At 41.0% G+C, this 25,713-nt stretch overlaps 1 pseudogene; it reads right to left on the bottom strand.

Annotated features, from left to right (window-relative positions):
* Positions 1-25,203, bottom strand: LOC101904862 (complement C5-like; annotated as a pseudogene).
* Between the last annotated feature and the right edge of the window lie 510 nt (positions 25,204-25,713).

Raw genomic sequence — 25,713 nt, forward strand, 5'->3', positions numbered from 1 at the left:
TTAAAAATCATGCTGTGGGAGCAGTGAGGATTTAAAGGGAGAATCAATGTGGGTCCAGAAAAGGTAGTGTGTTTTTATAAAAAGCATATTCATGTGAACTGGCTGAGAACTGTTACTTACCATCTTCTTGGGCGCCATCTGCATCTCCATTGGTGAGGACAGTGAGTCCTGCTCAGTAGCACACTTCAGCATTATTGCTGCCACCACCTATTCCACAGCCAGGCTCATCTTTATCTAAAGTCTGAAGTATCTGTTCAGAAAGAAAATCACTCCCTCAAAAACAACATTCAGTGGCTATTACGGGAAACAATTGACTTACGGATACTGTTCAAGTCATTCACTGACTGAATATTAAAATCTAATTCTCCAGTTTTCCCAGCCTTTCTTGATTTCCCTAGTTTTCACCTCATGTATCTACAGATACACGCTGTTCAACAGCTAAGCCTTTAGGCGTATAACACTGATATGGAACTTCCTAGAAAATCGTTTACACTCTCCTTTCTTGGAGCTTTATGCAACGCATTAACTAATAAGATATCCTTTGAGCAGTTGAATGAATGAACGAATAAGTAAATACTGACTACCCCTCATGGTCCTTACCAGCCCTAGTTTCTAGATTCTGAATCAGATGACACCCTCTAGTTTACTGTTCCACTCAGGATAGAGCGGAGCACAGAGGGCATAAGGATACTCAATGAATTATTTTTGATGAGAAGGGTTGATTCCTCATCAAAATTTGTGACCATGATTTGTGGCACCCAAAAGAAGTTTTTATGGGTTATTAGGGGACATGACTGAGTGACTTCACTTTCACTTTTCACTTTCATGCATTGGAGAAGGAAATGGCAACCCACTCCAGTGTTCTTGCCTGGAGAATCCCAGGGATGGGGGAGCCTGGTGGGCTGCCGTCTATGGGGTCACACAGAGTCAGACACGACTGAAGTGACTTAGCAGCAGTAGCAGCATCAGGGGATAGGAGGGGGAAAGGGCAGGTGAGCAAAGAGAGATTCATGGCTGCAGCTTTCATGGGTAACCATGTAGTTTCCCAAACCAGGTCCCTATTTTCTGCTCCCCTCTTTATCACTTTTCCAATTAATTAATACACTCGACTCACCAGAACTCTAGTATTTTCAGTCATATAACTTCCCTGGAGTGAGCAAGAAACTTTAGTTTTATGCATTAGCTTAAAATGTACCCTCTCCCAAAGTCAGTAAGGTTATTGCTTATTCCAACGAATGGCTTAATAAACACGATGGTGTCATCAGTTACTGAAAGGAAGATAGTTTGGGATTGGTTGCACCTGAAAGTTTGTTGCTGAATGTAGATTGAATTATGTTTTAATTTATTCCCAGAGAAAACTGCATTTTAGCATTTCATTGAGGCTATTCCCAAATATGTGTTCATCTAATACAAAGTAATTAGCAAGTAATTTAACTGGACAGTTACCCTTTGTATACCTATAAGGATAACTAAAGGGGTTGACTCTAACCAACCAAGTTTGTTTGACTCTACTCTATGCAGAGATTAGCAGCAGCAGCAGATCTAAAATTAATTGAAAAAGAAAGTATCTTAGTGTGAGATTATTAAACAGTCATTCAAGAGGAACTCCACTGGGGAGAGTATCTGCGGCCCGCCTGGAGCTGGCCACCTCACGTTTCTGCAGCATTTAGGCAGAGTGGGCCCGACACTCCTGCTCTGCTGCTTCCCTGTGACAAGACAGTGGGCCAGCGCACAGGCTGCAGGGACTGTGTGTTGAGTCACGTGGTTTAGAAGTTGGTAAGATGAACCTGGGAGTCTCCTCTCTGTGCCAAAGTGTACAATTCTGCCCTTGCTGCTGCTGCTGCTACTAAGTCGCTTCAGTCGTGTCCGACTCTGTGCGACCCCACAGACGGCAGCCCACCAGGCTCCCCCGTCCCTGGGATTCTCCAGGCAAGAACACTGGAGTGGGGTGCCATTGCCTTCTCCGACAATTCTGCCCTTAGAGGAAATCTAAAAATACACAGCAACAAATGTGCCTCAGATTGGGTCTAATGCTGAGCTATGAACTAGGAAGGTGATAAAACGGAAGAGAACTGATGTTCATCAAGCATCTTCTATACATCAGGCACACGTTCTTGAACACATTCAACCCTCACAGCTGTATATTGCGGCTTTACTAACCCCACTTAGTAGTTACAGAAATGGAAGCTCACAGGTGTAAACTGTCCCCTTAGATTAAAAGGTACCTCTCTCAGAATCAATAAGGTTATTGCTTATTCCAACAAACGGCTTAGTAAACAAGATGTTATCAGTTACTGAAAGAAAGATAGTTTGGAATTGTTTGTATTCAAAGGTTCGCTTCTAAACGCAGATTTATCGAGGCAGGAACCTTGATCTTGTTGACTCAAAGCTCACGCCTTTTCCAGTATATCATGCTGCCATCCTTGCTAGTGTATATTTTGAAAAGCTATGAAAAGTGCTTGGAATCACTGTATCTGTCCTTGAGCATAGGACTTAAACTCTTCCCTTTGTAAACATGGTGTGTTCTTGAGGAATGTTGGCAAGGCTTAGCAGTCCAATGCTCGGTAATGCTCTGCTTGGCCATAAAACATTGCTGAGGTCACTGATGAGTCTGGGGACTGAACGCAGGCTCTGATCAAATCCTGAGCATTGTGTCCTGGAAGGAACATCTGTCTAGGAGTCAGAAGATCTTGAAGGAAATCCTAAAACCACTAACTACCTGTGAATATGGCAGGTCACTCAGCCTCTCCAGGCTGTTTCACTGTCTGCTGAGCTCAAAAAGGTGTCATCAGACTCTGTGGAGAAGATGTTTGTGAATGTGCTCTATGGACTCTGAGGCATGATGTAAGTTCATCCATTCATTTGCTAAATATCCACTGGATACTGCCCTGTGCTGGGGCTTCCCTGGTGGCTCAGCAGTACAGAATCCACCTGACAATTCAGGAGAGGGGGGTTCAATCCCTGGGTCGGGAAGATCCCCTGGAGAAGGAAATAGCGATCCACTCCAGTATTCTTGCCTGGGAAACCCCATGGAGACAGGAGCCTGGAAGGCTACAGTCCATGGGGTCACAAAGAGTCGGACACAACTTAGCAACTAAACGACAGCAACAAGTGCTGTGTGTCGGGTAAGGAATATTGAAAGGATTATTTCCATAAGTAAAGAAAATGTTGCAAGTGGGGGACTAGATGCGAGTAAGATACTGAACTTACCACATAATTGTAGTGTGTAATCTTGTCAACGTATGGACTTTTAGGGGTAACCGTTATGCTCAGATGTTCTCCCACAAGCAAACTCTTGTACCTGTCTGTCCAGCTAAGCGAAAGGAAACTTTGGCTGCGTGATGAGTAGGCTACTGCTTGATAGTCACTGCTGGCCTGATATTCTCCTGGAAGGCCTGGTCATCATTTCTAACCTAAAGAAGATAGTGTCAAAAAAATGTAAAACCTGATACTTTACTTTGCATCGCTAGTAATGATGACGGTGGTCGTAGTGGCGGTGGAGGTAATCATTAGCACCTAGCTAGCATTCACTTAGTGCCAGGTCTGGTTCTGTGAAAACATTTTATGAGAAGGTAAATTAGCATTCCATTGCCTTAATCATGATAAGCTATGTTATCAAGTAACTACAGAAAGGCTACTGATTTTAAAAAATAATAAAATTAAATGTGAATGTCTAGCCTAACTGTGGAAGAGTCCAGTGAAGTAAAATAGAGGAAAGATCCCAGGGACCTCCCTGATGGCCCAGTGGTTAAGAAATCTGCCTTGCAGTGCAGGGGATGCCGATTTGATCCCTGACTGGGGAACTAAGATCCTACATGCAGTGGAGTAACCAAGCCCGTGCTACAGATACTGAGCCCGCATGCTCAAGTCTGTGAGCCACAACTAGAGAGCCCAGGTGAGCCCGCATGCTCCAGAGTCTACGTGCCACAACTAGAGAGCCTAGGTGCCCCAGCCACTGAAGCCTACATGCTCTGGAGCCCACACACTGCCCACACACCACAAGTAGAAAGTCCATCTCCACAACAAAAGATTCGCATGATGCAATGAAGATTCCACGTACTGCAACTAGACCCGACATAGCCAAAATAAATAAATTAAATAAACAATATAAAGAGAGAGAGAGAGAAAAGATCCTAGACCTAGGGCTGACCTTCTTTCTTAAATGACATGCCAACTTACTGACTCATTTCCTTCTGCCATAGGCTAGTAGGAATTAGGAATTTGAGGAGTGGGAAAATGTGGGTAGGAATGTGGCAATTGTTCTTAAAAGTTAATAGCAATGTTGGTTGTGAATGGAAATAGCGGTGAATAATCTCCCTACTTCGCAGGAAAGGGACAGGGAGAAGAATCTAGGAGAGTAAACATCTGTTCATGATGGCAAAGTACAGGGTAGTGGGGAACTCATAAATACAAGAGTTACTCTGCGCCAGCTCAAACAAGAGATTGGAACTATCTGTGTTTTTCCTGAAGCTGAAAATTTTGATATTATTTGCTAGTGAAGGTAATATGACAACTAATGAACAAAAGAACAAAGAAAACACAGTTCATGCTGTTAGAGTAAAGGGAGACTGTGACACTCGGCTCTTGTGTAGGTCTGGAAAGAGAAATATGCATTTAGCCAGTCAATACTTTATGTTCCCTCATAGTAGAAGAAAGTGGGGAAAACCATTAGACTATTCAGGTATGACCTAAATCAAATCTCTTATGATTATACAGTGGAAGTGAGAAATAGATTTAAGGGACTAGATCTGATAGATAGAGTGCCTGATGAACTATGGACAGAGGTTCGTGACATTGTACACAGGACAGGGAACACGACCATCTCCATGGAAAAGAAATGCAAAAAAGCAAAATGGCTGTCTGAGGAGGCCTTACAAATAGCTGTGAAAACAAGAGAAGTGAAAAGCAAAGGAGAAAAGGAAAGATGTAAGCATCTGAATGCAGAGTTCCAAAGAATAGCAAGAAGAGATAAGAAAGCCTTCCTCAGCAATCAATGCAAAGAAACAGAGGAGAACAGCAGAATGGGAAAGACTAGAGATCTCTTCAAGAAAATTAGAGATACCAAGGGAACATTTCATGCAAAGATGGGCTCGATAAAGGACAGAAATGGTATGGATCTAACAGAAGCAGAAGATATTAAGAAGAGATGGCAAGAATACATAGAAGAACTGTACAAAAAAGATCTTCACGACCAAGATAATCACAATGGTGTGATCACTCACCTAGAGCCAGACATCCTGGAATGTGAAGTCAAGTGGGCCTTAGAAAGCATCACTACGAACAAAGCTAGTGGAGGTGATGGAATTCCAATTGAGCTATTTCAAATCCTGAAAGATGATGCTGTGAAAGTGCTTCACTCAATATGCCAGCAAATTTGGAAAACTCAGCAGTGGCCACAGGACTGGAAAAGGTCAGTTTTCATTCCAATTCCAAAGAAAGGCAATGCCAAAGAATGCTCAAACTACTGCACAGTTTCACTCATCTCACATACTAGTAAAGTAATGCTCAAAATTCTCAAAGCCAGGCTTCAGCAATACGTGAACCATGAACTTCCAGATGTTCAAGCTGGTTTTACAAAAGGCAGAGGAACCAGAGATGAAATTGCCAACATCTGCTGGATCATGGAAAAAGCAAGAGAGTTCCAGAAAAACATCTATTTCTGCTTTATTGACAATGCCAAAGCCTTTGACTGTGTGGATCACAATAAACTGGAAAATTCTGAAAGAGATGGGAATACCAGACCATCTGACCTGCCTCTTGAGAAACCTGTATGCAGGTCAGGAAGCAACAGTTAGAACTAGACATGGAACAACAGACTGGTTCCAAATAGGAAAAGGAGGACATCAAGGCTGTATATTATCACCCTGCTTATTTAACTTATATGCAGAGTACATCATGAGAAACGATGGGCTAGAAGAAGCACAAGCTGAAATCAAGATTGCCAGGAGAAATTTCAATAACCTCGGATATGCAGATGACACCACCCTTATGGCAGAAAGTGAAGAGGAACTAAAAAGCCTCTTGATGAAAGTGAAAGAGGGGAGTGAAAAAGTTGGCTTAAAGCTCAACATTCAGAAAATGAAGATCATGGCATCTGGTCCCATCACTTCATGGGAAATAGATGGGGAAACAGGGGAAACAGTGTCAGACTTTATTTTTGGGGGCTCCAAAATCACTGCAGATGGTGACTGCAGCCATGAAGTTAAAATACGCTTACTCCTTGGAAGGAAAGTTATGACCAACCTAGATAGCATATTGAAAAGCAGAGACATTACTTTGATAACAAAGGTCCGTGTAGCCAAGGCTATGGTTTTTCCTGTGGTCATGTATGGATGCAAGAGTTGGACTGTGAAGAAAGCTGAGCGCTGAAGAATTGATGCTTTTGAACTGTGGTGTTGGAGAAGACTCTTGAGAGTCCCTTGGACTGCAAGGAGATCCAACCAGTCCATTCTGAAGGAGATCAGCCCTGGGTGTTCTTTGGAAGGAATGATGCTAAAGCTGAAACTCCAATACTTTGGCCACCTCATGTGAAGAGTTGACTCATTGGAAAATACTCTGATGCTGGGAGGGATTGGGGGCAGGAGGAGAAGGGGACAACCGAGGATGAGATGGCTGGATGGCATCACTAACTCGATGGACGTGAGTCTGAGTGAACTCCGGGAGTTGGTGATGGACAGGGAGGCCTGGCGTGCTGCGATTCATGGGGTGGCAAAAAGTCGGACATGACTGAGCGACTGAACTGAACTGAAATGAATAGTATGTCAGGAACTATGGTAGATGCTGGGGACACAAAGATGAACAAGACAGACACAGCTCTTGCCCTCAAGAAACTTGAAATCCATGAGACTTTCATGGAGTAAGAATACCTCCCTTGATCAGCAGAGGGTAGTTAGAGAAGGCTCCTTGGAAGATACGATTTAATAGCTGACCCCCAAATATGTAGGCGTTAGAGAATCAAAAAACTGGGAAGGAGAGTCTAAGGTGGGTAAAAAGGCCTTGTAGCAAGAGGCAGCAGAACATTGCTGCTGCTGCTGCTAAGTCGCTTCAGTCGTGTCCGACTCTGTGCCACCCCATAGACGGCAGCCCGCCAGGCTCAGCCCATCCCTGGGATTCTCCAGGCAAGAACACCGGAGTGGGTTGCCATTTCCTTCTCCAATGCATGAAAGTGAAAGGTGAAAGTGAAGTCGCTCAGTCGTGTCTGACTCTTAGCGACCCTGTGGACTGCAGCCTACCAGGCTCCTCCGTCCATGGGATTTTCCAAGCAAGAGTACTGGAGTGGGGTGCCATTGCCTTCTCTGAGCAGAGCATTAGGGAGCTGCAAATTGTCCAGTGTAGCTGGGGTTTGAAGTGCCGGGAGCCGGTGAGGCATTCCGCTCGTGACAAAGGTCATGAGGAAGGAGGCTCGGCATACGCAAAGGCGGGATCGAGCCTCAGGAGTCCGCCCGGATATTCTCGAGCATCTACCCCCAAAAAAACCAGAGTCTGCCTACTTTATTGCTTTGTGCTCTCACCTCTGACTTTACTGAGGGCTGTCCCCTACCACCATCTCGCTCTCTCTGTCAGAGAGTTAACTTTCAGCTCCAATTAATAAAGTTCCTGGGCAATTAGGAGTGTTTAAATCCAAACCCCTCAGATGGCTCTCTAACTCGCCTGACAAGTTTACCCGGACTCCTGCAGCTATGCATACGATTGTTTACAGTCTCCCAGCCTCGAGAGGCACAGGAAGTTTAAGATATTCAAATAGCTTTAGAGCCTCTCAGAGAGTTAGAAACTGTCAGAATAAACTAGTAAAGGATTTCATTGATGAGCCAATGCTTGTTGCCAAGTTTTCACATCCCCTGAATTGTATCCTTGAATGTGTATTAATTAATATAGTTGGTATGTAGAAAAAATAAGTAGTGGCCTTGGCGTTAGTAACTTTAGACCCTTAAGGTAATACATTCTTTCCTTTGTTGTAAACCCATTACACATCCGCCCTATAGGAATGCAATTTTATCTTTGGAAGATGGCGCCAAACCTTAAAATAATTACTCTTAGAGAAAATAAGTCTTTGTTGATAAGTCCTTGTCAAGAGTCATAAAATGTTAGTAGGCCTTCTGGCCAGAAGATGATGTAAATCACCTAAACCATTTGTATACGATAAATTTGCAGGAAAGAAACCCTGGTTTTTGATAAGAATCAAAGACTGCAGACTTTGCATCCCCTATTATCCTCTATGTGTAACTTAGAGTATAAAAGCCCCTGTTAAAAATAAAGCTACGGGCCTTGCTCACCAACGCTTGGTCTCCCCATGTCATTCTTCCCTTTAACTTCCAGCTGAGTCTCCATCTGGAGCGCGGAACCCACCACGCTTACTAATTATGCCTGGGCTTCTAAGACCCACTCGAGAAGGTGTCTAGGGTGAGGCACCTTCCGCTATTCGAGAGGGCGCCTGCGGCCTACGTAAGTGGTGCAAACTTCTTGTCTTGAAGTTTTATTGGTCTCCCGCGTAAACCAAGCTACTCAGCTTCTTTTCTCCACTGAATTTTCCTACTGAGCTATCCTCATTCTATTACTCTTTATATCTTTGATAAATAAATAAATAGTCGCCGACGCCGTCTCCCCTTCGAATACCCTGGATCAGCCGGGGCTGGTCCTCGGCATTGAAGGGTGATAGAAAGAGTGGTGACTAATGAGTTTGGAGAGGGGAGCAAGGGGTCAGTTGAGATGAGATTTGTGTTGGAGAAATCACTCCATGCCCTTGCACAGTGAGGACAGTGGCTGGGAGGAGGGTGACGAACTGGCTGGCTGTGGGGCCATTCACTACAACAGGCAGGAGGAGGAGGCCCAGGCTTAAGGCTGGCAGGCAGTACTCAATTTTGGACAAAGCAATGTTTATGCTTCTTCAGAAGAGCAAGAAAAAGATATGAAGAGACAGTTCTATAAGAATCTTGAGTGTTCAGGATGAGTCTTCAGAATAAGCTATGGGAACCATAGAGAAAAATCTCATGTAGGAAGAGAAGAGAGTCGAGTAGAACCCTGAGGATCACCCTCATTTAGAGGGCAAGTTAGGGATTATGGCTTCAAAATGGAGACTATAAAGAACAAAACAAAACAAAAAAAGCAAGGAAATGTGGAGTCCAAGGGCCCACACCAGGTTATACGCAGTGCCCCCTGAAAGAGAATGTAGGCTATTCTTTAGTAGAGTTAGCATGGGACTTGAGGGAGAAACGATAATAGCTGGAAATAATGGATGAAAGAAGTCTCTATTTGTGTGCTTGTATTCCACTGGCAATTCTTACCCTAAATTGTCCAGATCTGAATAGCACTATTTAGCATAAGAAGAAAAAAGTTATTTCTAAAATATAAAATTGACAAACTCATACCCTTTACGTGATACTCAGTACATTAAGTTATATTTCTTGTGCCCGTAAGTCAAAAGTTTCAGAGAAATTGACTAGACTTACATATAAAATTTCCCTCATCTTTCCTGTATTCTAGCTCCCACACAGACTGAAGGGCTGTTAGAAAATGCAACAAATGAGAACTCGGCTCACGTGAAACTCCAGAGCTGTCACATCAGAGGGAATATTAACCATAAACGAAGCTACTCCATCAATATAATTTGTTGTACTTTTTCTTGGAACCAGATCTGTCTTCTTCTGAGTTTTATCCACTGTTCTTGCTTTCAAGGTTACTGTAATCCCTCCGATGAAATGGGCGAACACATCCCTCACCTAGACCTATTGGGCCAAATTCATTTCAGTAGTAAATGTTGAACCTTTTACAAAAGGAAAACCTAGACTAAGCCCCAAGCAAAACGTTGGCAGAATTTAGTTCAGTAGTCAAATGTGGATCTCTTAAGTTGGTACTTTAACCACTTCAGGGATATATAATATGAATTACATTCAATTCAATGTATAGATATTGCTTTTTTAATAAGAACCTGACACTGTGCTATGTGCTTGTATGTAAGCTGCGTGTGTGCGTGCGTGCATGCGTGTGAGCACGTGCGTGCACACCTGCGTGCTCAGTCACGCCACTGATTGGGTGAAATGATTACCATGTGTAGACTGCTGTTTTTCATCACAGACGTGGTGATTGGCTTGTACTATTCCTCACCCCAACGGTGAACACCCCTACGGTCTGTCCAACGTAATAGATTTTATAATCATCTAACCTAGATAGCATATTGAAAAGCAGAGACATTACTTTGCCAACAAAGGTCCGTCTAGTCAAGGCTATGGTTTTTCCAGTGGTCATGTATGGATGTGAGAGTTGGACTGTGAAGAAGGCTGAGCGCTGAAGATTTGATGCTTGTGAACTGTGGTGTTGGAGAAGACTCTTGAGAGTCCCTTGGACTGCAAGGAGATCCAACCAGTCCATTCTAAAGGAGATCAGCCCTGAGTGTTCTTTGGAAGGAATGATGCTAAAGCTGAAACTCCAGTACTTTGGTGACCTCATGCGAAGAGTTGACTGATTGGAAAAGACTCTGATGCTGGGAAGGATTGGGGGCAGGAGGAGAAGGGGACGACAGAGGATAAGATGGCTGGATTGCATCACCAACCTGATGGACGTGAGTTTGAGTGAACTCTGGGAGTTGGTGATGGACAGGGAGGCCTGGTGTGCTGCGATTCACGGGGTCGCAAAGAGTCGGACACGACTGAGCGACTGAACTGAACTGAACTGAACCTTTATGGAAGTACTCTTGCCTGGAAAATCCCATGGACAGAGGAGCCTGGTAGGCTGCAGTCCATGGGGTCGCTAAGAGTTGGACACGACTGAGTGACTTCACTTTCACTTTTCACTTTCATGCACTGGAGAAGGAAATGATAACCCACTCCAGTGTCCTTGCTTGGAGAATCCCAGGGACGGGAGAGCCTGGTGGGCTGCCGTCTATGGGGTCGCACAGAGTCAGACACGACTGAAGCGACTTAGCAGCAGCAGCAGCAGCAGCAGCAACCTTTATGGAATATGGAATCCCAGGTTTCAGGAAAAGTGAAGTAGCAACCAGATCCAGTGTGTAAGGAGAGAGGACATATTTGACATCAGTTAGTTTGGTTTCTTGGAAGAGTCTACCTAATGGAACAATAGGTTGATCAATCTGAGAGTTTGACAAGCACAATGTAGTCCATTAATCTGCACAGGAGCCCACTCTCATTTTCTATTTCTTAATTTGGATAAGGAGATGCCATTCATCAAACCCTTGGTCATTTCACGTGCAATTGTGAATCTAAGTTCGGATTATTGCCATGGTTACCCTGAAAGAATCTGGCCATTCCATGAACCAGTAAAATTAAATTTGCATGAGGTTGGTGAGATGCTCATTCCTCAATTTCAACTACAGTATCCTGCTGCAGGGGCTTCCCTTGTGGCTCAGCTGGTAAAGAATCCACCTGCAATGCAGGAGACCCCAGTTCAATTCCTGCATTGGGAAGATCTTCTGGAGAAGGGATAGGCTACCCATTACAGGATTCTTGGGCTTCCCTTGGTAGCTCAGCTGGTAAAGAATCTGCCTGCAATTCAGGAGACCTGGGTTTGATCCATGGGTTGGGAAGATCCCCTGGAGGAGGGCATGGCAACCCACTCCAGTATTCTTGCCTGGAGAATCCCCATGGACAAAGGAGCCTGGTGTGCTTCGGTCCATGATGTTGCAAAGAGTCGGACACAACTAAGCGGCTAAACACAGCAAATCCTGCTCCAGACTGTTTATCAGATCATTCATCCCTCATCCCTCCGTTTTTTTCAAGTAACGGAGCAGAATGTCAATAATCCTGTGAGAAGAGACACTCACTTGTGAAATAGTTGGTTATCATCTCCAAGGCAACATTCAAAAATGTACCAGGTAGTGTGGTAGAAAATATATGTTAAATATTTAATAATATGTAAGCAAACACTCAAGTGACTCAGGAATGCTTTCATATGTGAATAATTGTAATATGTCATTTGTTTGTTGCAAGCAAAACTGTCTGGTCCCAGCATTACCTGTTCTTTTCAATGACTTAAAAGGCTCTCCTTTACATATGGGAGTAGGGGTCATCACTGCAGAAAGATGTCGTTCATGAGCACTTCCCCTGCACAGAGCTGACGGATGGTAGAGCATATCTGGTAACTGTATTTGCCCAACATTGCACCAATAATAAGTTTCAGATTTCTATCTGAACTTTGGAAAAAGAAAGAAATGTGAGAAAAGAATTTATAGATCAGTTTGGAACTCACCTGTACTTTCTTGGACTTCCACAAAAATATTAAGATACTTGTTATTTAAATCTTTTAGACTTTCATATGACAGTTTTTCAATTACTTCTGAGGTGTTAAAAATGATTTGTGCAACTCCATCAATCCACTGTTTTTGAAGGGAGGACAAAAATGTAGAAGATACAGTATTAGAGAATAATTCACTGCAAGGGATTAACAAACCCACTCCAGTGTTCTTGCCTGGAGAATCCTAGGGACAGAGGAGCCTGGTAGGAGGCCGTCTATGGGGCCGCACAGAGTCAGACATGATTGAAGCAACTTAGCAGCAGCAGCAGCAGCAGCAGCAGCAGCAGCAGCAGGGACTAACAAATTGGCTTTCATCAGCCTGCAAAATCTTCACTTAACAATGACGTTATAGTTACAGCTAGGGGTAATACAAAGCATAAGCTTGATTGTATGGCATACATATTCTAAAAGTTATTTATTTTTAGCTGAAGGATAATTGCTTTACAAAATATTGCTTTGGTTCCTGCCATACACCAACATCCATGGCATATATTTTTAACTGACTAATATTTAGGTCATTTCTTTTAAGCTTGAAGCCTCCTGTCATGGAGAAATAACCCTGGGTGAGGCTGAAAATCTCTGACTCAAAACCATGTCTCATCCTGTTCAGAAACTGAGACTATAATTTGCAATCTCTATCTGATGGAAGCTCACCTCAGGTCCAGGATACCATATCTATAAAGGGAGAAAACTGCCTCTGGGAGTAGGTTTTAGCAAACTCAAGCCTCAAAATGGAAGACAAACATCACTGCAATTTTTCTGCTTTCGTTAACAGAACTTCCCAAAGTCCCAAGCATTAGTGGTTTTGTTATGTTCTGTTTGGCGCTGTGAACTCTTGGGGGTGAAAGCTCACTTTTAATCTCTACATTGTGATGAACTGACCCCCAATTCTCCGTTCCTATGAAGGTAACTCGATTTCTTCCTTATCTTTGTTTTCTGTGTTGCTTCAAGCATTATTTCCTTTCTGCTGTCATTTAAATTTTCTCTTATCCCAAAGAAACAGAAACTTTAGCTTCAGTTACATTCTTATTGTAAGAATACCTGTTTTAAAAGAATTACCCCCTTTTTTGATAAATCGATTATTGCAATGAGATATAGATGTATTTTTATTCCTATGACAAATGAGGAAATTGAATCCCAGAGGTATAAAAAGAGCTTACTCAAACTTCCCACAGTTTTTAAGTTCATGGCGAGTTAGTGGAGAATGAACTAGAACCCGGGTCTCCTATTTGTGAGAGTCCACACTTCTTCCACACCACAGCAGATGTGTCTCCTGAGTGATACTTTTAGCAAAAGGGGTGCCATCATCTTCCTAATGTGTACTGGAGCTGTTATTTTTAATTTAGCCTCATATTTTTCCTTTGAGTCAAAGAAAAACATTAACTTTCCTTATTTAAATATTAAACAGGCAAGCCAGTGCTCCCATGAATTTGTCTGCCAAGTGTGATTTCTGGGCCTGTTCAATCAATTCCATAACCACTTTTCTTAATTAAGTTGTATGATCAATTAATATTAACAAATAAGTGAATATTTTCATATCATATTTTTAATACTTAAACAGTTACAGTCACCTGAACAGCCACCATGATATTTCAATCTTTAGGATTCTTTGCTTGTAAGATTGTTAAACAACAGTAAGACTGGAATCAGCAAATACCCTTCAGGCAAATCTCCTTGAACCCACTTCCCACAGCTATGGCAGATATTATTAACCACAGTATTTTTGACATTGAACCTCAGAGGCTTTCTCAACACAAGACCCCAGGAAAGCACTATAAGTAATTTTTTTAACTCTTGAATGGAAACTGCTTGCCATTCAGAGGCTAAATGAATCTGAAAATAATAATTTTCTTACCTAGCTTTTATAGTAATCTTGAAGTCCTCAAAGGTTTTATGGCTAATGAGGAAATTCTCTAGTTCTACTAAGATAAAGAAGTGTGGTTTCACTGAATGTAAACCTAAGCAAAAAAAAATCATACAGTTTAAACTATATTTATAACTGTATTTCAAACAAGAAACTTTAGCACAATAAGCTAGAGCAACATCAGTAACAGATATTTCCCTCCTCATCATGAGGGTCATCAGTACCCCAGGAGGTCTCTTCATCCTTCCCTAAGGGGTCAAGCTCATCTCTCTGCTCCAGCAGTCATGTCCTTACTAAAGCATGTGTGTTACTATCAAATTATGAGCTGCACAAGGATGTCTTGATCTTGTTTATCTTCATAAAGCCTTTCACATATTAATAATGTCTGACAGATATTTTTTAAATTGCATCTTGTGTTTAGCAATTCTCTTCCATTCAGTGTCCAAAGTATGAGCATAAATCGCATATCAGAGAGACATCTTTTAGTTATTAACTGTAGAAAATGACTTTTTCACAAAAATGAATTAGAACAAAGGGAAGTTTTAGACTTTCCAACTCTTTGATACTATAATTCACAAATAACACTTCTGACCGCTTACAGATCTATGTGTTTTCCTTATGCCAGTCCTGGAAGTGATTCTGTGTTTCACAGTCCTGTTTATCATGCACTGCTCTGCAGGCTGATTACCCAAGGGGAGAAGGTTGCCCTTCAGAGAGAAAGGAGCCTTGGCTCAAGGGTGACCAGGGCAGGTGGTGAGGGGCTGACTGTTCAAGGGTAGTGTGAGTGTCTCACTCTTCCAGCTGCCCTTTCTGTGTCAGAGAAAAGTGCCCTCTGGCACACTGGCGAAAAACAGAGCAAGGACTTGGTAACTACGAGCCGCGTCCAAGAGTGCTATTAAACAACTCCAAAGTTGAGTTTAATTGGTTCAGAGTGCATTCTGTTGCTGTGGTTTTAGCATGTTAAATATTTCAGATTTGTACATATGCTTGCCCTTTCTTCCGGAGAAGGCAATGGCACCCCACTCCAGTACTCTTGCCTGGAAAATTCCATGGGCGGAGGAGCCTGGTAGGCTGCAGTCCATTGCCGGGGGGCCAGCGTGAGGACCTCCACCCGTGGCAAAGGTCATGAGGAAGGAGGCTCGACATACGCAAAGGCGGGATCGAGCCTCAGGAGTCCCCCTGGAAATCCTCGAGCATCTACCCCCATAACCAGAGCCTGCCTACTTTACTACTTTGTGCTCTCCCCTACACCTCTGACTATATGGGGGGCTGTCCCCCACCACCTCTTTCGGAGAAGGAGTTAACTTAGAGCTCCAGTTAATAATAATTCCTGGGTGTGATAGGAGTGTTTCAACCTACAAACTCCTCTGAAGGGTCTCTAGCCTGCCTGACAGGCTTGTCCGGTCACATGTGATTGCTCAAAGCCTCCCAACCGTGAGAGGCACGAGATACTTTAAACCTTCTAAAAACAGGTTCCTTAGAGAAGTTAGAAAACTATTAGTATAAGTATAGTGGGCTGATTAGAAATTGTATTGGTGAAGGGTTTTTCATTTGTTGAGCCAATGTTTACTGCTAAGTCTCCACATCCCCTGCCCTTATACACATTAGTGAATATATAGAAGAAATAAGTATTAACCTTTGATATTAATTATGTTAGACCTTAGGCTAAGCAAATTCTTTCCTTAATTAAAACCCACTACACCCTCACCCTATAGGAATGGAACTTTATCTGGTACCTTCAGAAGGTGGCGTCTGTTTCAAAAATAATCACCCCTGGAGAAATAAGTGTTCTGGTTGACTGACCGCTGTCACAAGGAGAGGGTCATAAATTGTCAGCAGTCCCCCCTGGCCAGAAAATAATGTAACACCCCTAAGACCTCTGTATACATTTGTATGAAGCACCTGACTTTGATAAAAGTCAGGACTGCTGTCTCCACATGACTTTTGTATAACATCTCAGTGTATAAAAACAGACTCTGGAAAAATAAAAAATGGGATCAGTTCCTCAAAAGACTGGTGTCCCCATGTCGTTCTCTCTCTCAAACTCTGGCTGAGTTTCCATCTGGAGCACGGAGCCTGCCAAGCTTACTAATTTTGCCTGGGCTTCTAAGATCCGACTGGAGAGGCCTCAGTGTCTCTCCTTCAGGAGAACAGAAGGACGCCTGTGGCCTACCTAAGTGGTGCAAGCTTCTTGTCTTGAAGTATTATTGGTTTCCCGCGTAAACCAAGCTACTCAGCCTCTTTTCTCCACTGAATTTTCCTGCTGAGCTATCCTCGTTCTATTAGTCTTTATATCTCTAATTAATATTTAATTAAAGCTATCGTATCCTGATCGCCAAAGCCGTCTCCCCTTCGAACTCCCTGGATCAGCCAGGGCTGGACCTTGGCAGTGCATGTGGTCACGAAGAGTCGGACACGACTGAGTGACTTCACTTTCACTTTTCACTTTCATGCATTGGAGAAGGAAATGGCAACCCACTCCAGTGTTCTTGCCTGGAGAATCCCAGGGACAGGGGAGCCTGGTGGGCTGCCGTCTATGGGGTTGCACAGAGTTGGACACGACTGAAGTGACTTAGCAGCAGCAGCAGCAGCAGCCCTTTCTTCATTATAAACACCTCTCTGCCTCGCTCAATCTGATGGGTGGAAATCATCGTTTAAATAGCTTTAACAAATTTACGTAAGAGCATACATGTTAACATTCCAGTAAATGCCTCTGAGAAGTGAACAGAAGGAAATATAAGAAAACTGCTAGTAAAATTAATACAGATAGTTCCAAAATAAGTATATTTTGCCCTCCGACTGCGGCTATAGCGGCGCCATTTTGGGCGTGAGTGCGGGCGGCTGGTCGGAGGTGTCTCGGAGCTAGTTCTTCCCGATCTCTGTTCCGTGGGTCGACACCGACGTGCATTTCGAGCTCTAGGCCGGCTCTGGGGGCACGCGCTGAGATGATGCTGAAAAAAAAAAAAAAAGTATATTTTGTAATTGTCTAAACACATCATCAATTTTTAGGACTGATAGGAGGGAGCACTGGCTTGGGATTCAGAGGAGGCATTCTGCATTCTCATTCTCAACCGTACAAAGTGGCTGTGAGAACCTAGATCAGTCTCCCCGTTTCTCCGGGGTCTGATTCTTCTTACCTGGACTCATCTTTAGATGACGAGCTCAGAGTAGGTCATCCTTAAGAGAGTCAAAGAACTATGGATCTTGCAAGAACAGTATCTGATCCTACCTTCTTATAGGACTTGACCTTTGCAGAACGATGATAAGAAACTAGGGTCCAGAGAGTCGAGTGACTGAACTGAGGTGAGCCGGGCCATGAGTCCCGGGCCTGTGGCCTTCTGACTCCCAGGCCACCCCTGTCCCCACCCCTCAGCCCTTTATTTCTTAACGAGTTTTTGGTCAACAAAGTTATTGAGAATGGTTTAGTGAAAACATACATTGGAAATCTCAGTAATTTATGAGAGATTACCACGATTTTTAATCTCAAAATACGCAGTTCCTGTTGTTGTAAAGTCCTCTTTGTATTTAGCTTTAATTGTCCATAAGCCATACCTGTGAAAGTGACACATTTAAAATTTTAGATATCATCAAATAACATATCTGTAATTCACCCAGTGATTGTAGCTAATATTCATATAGGCACTGGTATGTGCTTTACATATGTTGACACATTGCATCCTAACCAAAATACTAGAGAGTAGCTTGTATTATTATCTCCACTTTGTTATCAGAAAAATGAGGCCCAGAGAGGTAAAATAGCTTGCCCAGGAACACACAGCTAAAAGGTGGTAGAGCTGGGATTTAAACTTGGTCATTTCAGTTCCAAAGTTCTTGGCCACACTCCATCTAATTAATATACCATATTTGAAAAATGTTTTAAAATCATAAACAAAAAGTTATTTTAAGAAAAGTTGTATACATACTGAAATTTACGTTATTAGTTCATTTTCTAGGATACAATATATACATATTGAGCTAGAAAATATTTTTCACTTAGTGGCATTGATTACACAGTTAATGAAGCAATCTTAAAGTTTAATCATACTAATAGATATATTATATAGTATACTAGAAAATCGAGACATCATTTCTAGGACCATTTAGTCAGGTTAAACGTGTCAAAATAATAAAAGTATATAGCTTTGGAAATTTTACAATTTAAGGCCAGTTTTTGAGCTGCAGCATTATATTATAGAAGGAAAGAGTAAGGATGAATCTGGTCATTAGTGAAATCTGGGTTTCCATTTCAGCTCCACCATCAAAGGCTGTGTGGTTGAACAAGCTTATACATTTCTCTGAGCCTAAATTTCCTTATATTGAGAATAGGAATGATATAGGACTTAGCAAAGTGCTCCGCACATAACAGGAGAACCATAAATGTCCCTTCCCTCACTGCTTTGAAGTGTTACATTTTCAAGGCATTACGCAATGTAGAAGCCTCAAATCACGCCTCAGAATATCTTCCAAGTTTTAAGAATAAATGTCAGAGAAAATTCCAAAGCATCTATGTAATATTAAACACTGCTAGCAGACATCTTCCATTTGCACGTTTTTTCCTCTTTTGTATTCATGCTCAACATTTTAGGAGTATGGTCAATCTGCCAGTGTCTAGTCCCTGGACTTTGCTGTGGAAGGTGCCCACTAAATTGAATGAACAGTCTAGCATGGTGCTTAGAGCTGGCGGTTGTTGCATCAGTACCCCCATCTCAGTGTGGAAGAGTCCCAGCAGGTGCCACCCTCCATTAGGTAGGAAGGACATTCACTGGCATGTTCAGATTAGCCAAGGAACATCAGCATCTTTCAGTCACATGCTGATGGCTCCATCAGACTGTTCAATAACCCAGTTACCTTCACTGCTTTTAAGAGAAACAACTGTACCAACAAATCATTTAAAATACTTAGGATTAGATGGAATCTTGAAGCCAGGAAAACTCATAATTCCAGTAGAATTTTTTTTGTTGTCTCAGCAACTTCTGACCCTTCTGGATCCTTTGAATTAAAAGAAAAAAAGTTTCATTTTTAAAAACTATCTTTAAGTACAGAGGTCACACATTGAGCATAATATGTAATTGGTAGTTCTTATAGAAATATTCATTAAGCTCTATGAAACTTTGTTGAAACTGAGCCCATATGGTGTTTATGTGGATTTGAGGCGATGGCTGTCAACTGGTCAGGTTTGTTAACAAAGATTAGTGTCTAAGGCAGAAAGGCACATTTTCAACAGACAAAAGAAGCACAGTAGATATTTAGAATATGTTAAATAAACTCCCAGTGAGGTTCTTCTCCACCATGCTTCTTCTTGAACAGGACCTCCAGGATAATTTTCAAACACTATTTACACGATGTCATGCCATGCCCGAAAGACTTCCTGGGCTCCCTTTGTCTTCAAGATCACCTTGGACAATGCCACAGCAGTGGCCTCTGACCTGTTCAATGTCTTCTCTCTGTGGGGAATTCTAACAAGGGAACGATGGGTTCCGTGGGGCCATTTACCTCTATGACAAGTTCATCTGAACCTGCTGTCCCCTCCAAGAACTTCCACTGTGTAAAATAATCCACCAAAGCCGCCACTGATTCTCCTGGGAGTTTCCAGGCCTGGCAGCCGCCAGTCCACTCACTGCCATGGTCATCTCTGTACCTTGCTTCTTCCTGGCTCCAGACCTCTGCACCTTTAACATGGACCCAAAACGTGGTCCAACGTCTCTCTATCAAACCCTCTCTGTGGTTTAAAGGCCTCTCTCGGTCTTAAAGACCAAGCTCAGGACCTGCTCTCATCCTTTCATAATTCCCTCCAGAGTAATCTAATAATCATCTCCGGCACTTCCTTCCTTCGGGCTGATCTGCTACTGGTCCTACATCATCCCCTACTCGGCTTACTGTGGTACGTGTGCTTATTAGCCCTTCTGAACTCAAACGCTTATGAAGGACACATCCCATAATCCCCCAAATAAATCAAGAAAGGCTAAGTGTGGAAGCTCTGGAGAAAGACCTGGATTTGAAGCCTGATTCAGCTAATAATGATGAGTATAACCTGAGTGGCTACTTAATTTCTCTAAGCCTCAGTCTTCTCGTCTAGAAACAGGAGATGGTTATATTGACACTATAAGGTTGTCGTGATGATAAAAGGCGCACCGTGCACTTCTCACTGGTACCACAATTGTACTGCTACAACCCTCGGCACATCTGTCCACGCTTCACAAACAGCAAGAGGGTATGAACTAATATGACTCACTTAAGAGCGTAAAGACCACCACCAAAAGGCGTTCTTTAACGGGGCCATCAAAACGTATCGCAACTGACATTAAATTTACACACAAAAAGTCAGTCAGGATAATGGAAGTGTAAAATTACCAATTGTACCCACAATAGATGCTAAATATATACTTGCTTCTATTCAATAATGGATAATTTAATGCCATATTTTACTGGTATTATAATAATGAAAGCTATTCATATAACGAAAATGCCATAGTTAAATTTTTATGTAAATTAGTGGCATACTTACTATAAAAGTTAAGGTAATTTCTTTTTGCAATGGTTTTAGGTTTTCATCCAATGAATAAACTCTAATGTTTACTGTAAGAAAAAAATGCTCATTATTAGAAACTCTGTTCAACTCACAAGCTGACAACATTATTAATAATCCTACAATATGAGGGCCATGAAATTGAAAGTAAAGTTAAGAAAGTGAAAAACATTAAATCCAAGTTCCAAGGGAAAGATGAATCAGGATGTTGTGCATGAACTGCAAAGTGGAAAAAATTATTTTTTTCACCAAAAATTTCCTGGATGGGGTTCCTTTAAATATTTCTCTTTTTTGCATTTAAAATATTATTAAATTTATTAAAAAGTAGTTTTATACAAGCTTTTGTATTTTTAACCACTGGTAGATAAGAAAGACTGCAGCTCACTGGTGTCTGAATTAACTATAGAGTAGAGGAGAAAGAACATAAGCAGTAAGTTGTGTTGACAGAACCTAGTGAAGCATTCTCTAATACAAAATCTGCATGTTTAAGTACTGGAGTACATGGAGGCCTTCCCCAGTGGCTCAGCGGTAAAGAATCCTGCAATGCAGAAGATGCGGGTTCACTCCTTGGGTCAGGAAGGTCCCCTAGAGAATGAAATGGTAACCCACTCCAGTGTGCTTGCCTGGGAAACCCCATGGACAGAGGAGCCTGCTGGGCTATATGCATGTGGGCGCCAAAGAGTTAGACACAACTTACCGACTAAACAACGACAAAGTAGGCCTACACATTCAGGGAAGGCTACTGCAGGCATCAAATTTGAACAAGGCCAACCCCATCCCATGCCAAAATCTAAGAAGAGGGAGGAAAACAAAGTTTGGGGAGCTTCCCAGGTGGCTTAAATGGTAAAGAATCTACCTGCCAAAGCAGGAGATGCAGGAGACTCAGGTTTGATCCCTGGTTCGGGAAGATTCCCTGGAGGAGGAAATGGCAACCCACTCCAGTACTCTTGCTTGAAAAATTCCATGGACAAGAGGAGGCTGGCGGGCTACAATCCATGAGGTTGCAAAGAGTCAGACACAACTGAGTGACTGAGCATGCACACACGTGGATAGAAGGATGGAAGCTTTTCTTTAGATACAGACACTTCTGATCATGTGTCTAAGAAATAGTTCTGACAGTCTAAAGCCAGGTTAATTGTGTATTGGCAGGGACCTGATGCCAAAATTATGTCGGTGATCTCCATCTTGGGTCCGTCTAGTCAGAACTATAGTTTTTCCAGTAGTCATGTGTGGATGTGAGAGTTGGACCATAAAGAAAGCTGAGCACTGAAGAATTGATGCTTTTGAACTATGGTGTTGGAGAAGACTCTTGAGAGTCCCTTGGACTGCAAGGAGATCAAACCAGTCAATCCTAAAGGAAATTAGTCCTGAATATTCTTTGGAAGGACTGATGCTGAAGCTGAAGCTCCAATACTTTGGCCTCCTGATGAGAAGAACTGACTTATTGGAAAAGACCCTAATGCTGGGAAAGATTGAAGGCAGGAGGAGAAGGGGATGACAGAGGATGAGATAGTTGGATGGCATCACCAACTCGATGGACATGAGTTTGAGTAAGCTCTGGGAGTTGGTGATGGACAGGGAAGCCTGGCATGCTGTAGTCCATGGGATAGCAAAGAGTCGGACACAACTGAGAGACTGAACTGAACTGATCTCCGTCTTATCTTATTATGTTTATCTAATTAACACCATCTTCAATGGTCATTCATAAAGGGCAGCTGCATTCAGTACATCCCCATTAGATCGACCTTTCTTCCCACACTTGAGATAACTTGTAGACGAAATTTCCCGAAAGAAGACTGAAACCATTTCGAACTGGAAACAAGGAGGCAGACATAGCTAGGTGAACTTTGCAATATAGTTCACAATTTTCAATGTTAGTATGAAATTGAAATATTTTTATAGAGGAAGATGATATTGAGAATTAAAAATTAGATTTTTTAAAGTTAAAATCCAGCCTCTGTATTAAGTTCTATAATACATCACTTTGTTTTTTTAAAAAACTATTTTGAAAGGAGTCTTGGCATCATTCTAACAAAGGTCTTTCTACCTCTAAATTATACTCATATTTTGCTGATTCTTTGTTTTATAATTTAACCTTTAGTTTGTCAGATCTTTACTTTTGTGTATGGTGTAATTTGGAAATTAACTCCATTTTTTCACCACAAAATAAACCACTTGTCCTAATACCATTAATCAGGTATTAACCATTAACCATCTCACTTTCCTCCAAGAAATTATAATTCTTTTTTTATTATACCTGACTGATTTGAATTGTAAATAGATTTGTCTGTCTGAATGACGAGAAATCCATTGTCATAGTGTAGTGGAATTTTTGCTGCTTTTGAAAAATGAGCAGATAAAGCTTCTAAATATACATGTGAAATTGCATTTGGTCCTCCAGATAACTCTTTTGGTTGTATCTGTTAAAAAATTAATGGATGAATATTATATAATTGAGATATTAAGATAATATAATTTATTATGATTATATTAATAATATGTTATTAACTAACTTATATAAATATAAATATATTAAGATAATAAAAACATATGTCTTTTAGGTATATATGAAAATGAGTTGTTATCTATATGTGGCATATAAAAATTTTATAAAATTAAACAGTAAATGTATTTTTCCACAAACACCTCTATATTTTAGTTTCTTATCAAATTTAATTTGAAACAATCACTTTTAAAAAGTTGATCCAGGGTAAATGTCTATTAAAAATGACAATCACTAAAGAATTCAATTTTTAATAGACAAGATAACCAAAAGTCATTAAGAAACATTAAGAAGTTCAAAAGTTAATCAGCAATGGATGAGTGGAAGAATGGGAGGATTCAGATATCAGGTAGAGAATGGACTAAATCACTTATCACATGGTAGTATAAGTGAATAAAATATCTCATATTTATTTAGTTATACCTAGACTTTTATTGAAAATCAAAATCTTTCTTTTCATGATGATTTTCATGTCCATTGGTCATTATATAATTAGTAAGTAGCCCTCTTCAAGTACACTGCATATGATCAGTATATTTTATAGAAATAGAATTTTGACATTTTTTTTTGAGCATCGTTAGCAAATTTGTTTGGAAGAAAATTTGCTTGATTCAAGTCTAAACAAAAAGTAGTAAAAGCCTATGATAGATACATATGTTAGGGAAAAAAATAATTTTTCTAGAATACCATGGGATTAGAATGTTAAATATAGTTTAGGAAAACAAATGTTCAAAGTGTTCTCTATTAACTTCTCTGAATATTTAAAATAAAGTCAAACCTATTTTTATGCCTCTATATATTAACATTTGTTTTCCTCCTAATAAATAAGTATCTAAATCAAGTATCTAAATTATCTCTTTTTAGTATTTATTGTGTAATTTTAAAACAAGTACATGTGTTGGTTGATTTGGTTTTCAACTCATGTCACCAAATCTTTTCACCTAATAACCTTTATCTGCTTCATTCAACTTTTACATTTTTCTACATTGCCCCCAAGTCAGAAGCAGATTCTCTATTTAACATTTCCCACGTACTTGCATGTAAAATCATATGGCACTTATCTCACTAACTAGTGATCTCAGTAGTGCGATGTATCCACATCTTTATCCACATATGTAAAAAGGATCAGTGTGCCATCTACATATGGGTTTTATAAAGAAACATTTTGCATGTAAAAAGAAACTATAAGAAGAAAACATACAGTTAGGCTTGCGGAGCTTTGAAATTTACTTTCTGGACATAAATTAACTTGGTCAGAAGAATGTGTAAAACTTCTGTCAGGATAACTTTTAACAGCAATGGTCACTGGAAATGATTTTGTGTATCCATGAACTTACATTACTACATTTTCAGAGGCTCCAACATAGAATACATTAGGTGCTGAGACAACATATCTGCTGAAACTGTTAAAATTATTTAGTACAACATAATTTTTAATGTTTTTTACTTAACTCAAATTAGCAAATTTTCTTACATTTAACAATATGTGTTTTACTTCTCAAAATTTTATCATCTAGGATAAAGCCAGGACAGTGTCCTGAAAAGCAGGATTTCATTCTAAGGATGGTATTTCAAAGAGGCAGATGGAAATTATTTTAATCAGTTGCAACCAGGGCAACACTTAATAGAGTCCTCTATAAGAAGTAAAAATAGGGATCATGCTTCTGTCTGGAATTTTTAACCAAACATCAGTCAGTAAATTACTCTTCCTCGGGGCATGGGCAATAGTCTGGGAAAATACAGAGTACTAGAATACAACTTATGCTAGCTCACAAAGTATTCATATTAAAAAGCAGGGAAATAACATTAGACAACAGAGAAAAGACATTCACTTGGATTTCTCACGACTAGAAAGTCAATTTCATGTGGCATTGATTGAATTCTGCTCTCTATAAAACTATAATCAAAACACATTGTAAATGAAAAGGGGACCCTTCACTTACGTTTGCTCCTGTTCCCAACTTCTTCCCAAGCAGAAAAAAATAAACACTATGCTTAAAATGTCCATGGCTGGGTTAGGATTCAACGGTTGATAAAGCCTTTCTTGAAACTGCCCTTTTTGTGTGTGAACTCAGTTTGAAGAATTTGGTTAAATAAGTCCTCAAGTTAATTATTAATATCAGATAGTGGGATCACTGAAAAGGAAACCTAAGAATTTAAATGATAACCTTTTAATGTCCACAGATAATTTTGGAATTCAAAGCAGAGAAACTTGTTTTGATGACTAAAACAGAAAAGATACCCAAATGGGAGTCTCTAGGAAAAATGTTTCAAAGACAGACACAGACATAATATTTGGAGGCTGCTGTGGTCTTGAACACTTTCCTGATATAGTAAATGCAATTGATGCCCTGGTCAGATCCCCTTTTCTGGGCCTGGTATATGCACGCTACAGATGCTGGGAATATCAGTTGCTTAACTTTTCTAATTGCTCATTTCTCCAGGGATTACTAATTCACTTCAGCCACTGGACACAGCTTGCCCAGAAATGCCTGAGAAGTTATATCCTTTTCCTGGGACTGGTCCACAGTTAAAATTGACCAGCTCTGGGGATACAACAGACGACTCCCGTGACTC

Source organism: Bos taurus, chromosome 8 (assembly GCF_002263795.3).
Source record: "Bos taurus isolate L1 Dominette 01449 registration number 42190680 breed Hereford chromosome 8, ARS-UCD2.0, whole genome shotgun sequence".
Taxonomy (NCBI): domain Eukaryota; kingdom Metazoa; phylum Chordata; class Mammalia; order Artiodactyla; family Bovidae; genus Bos; species Bos taurus.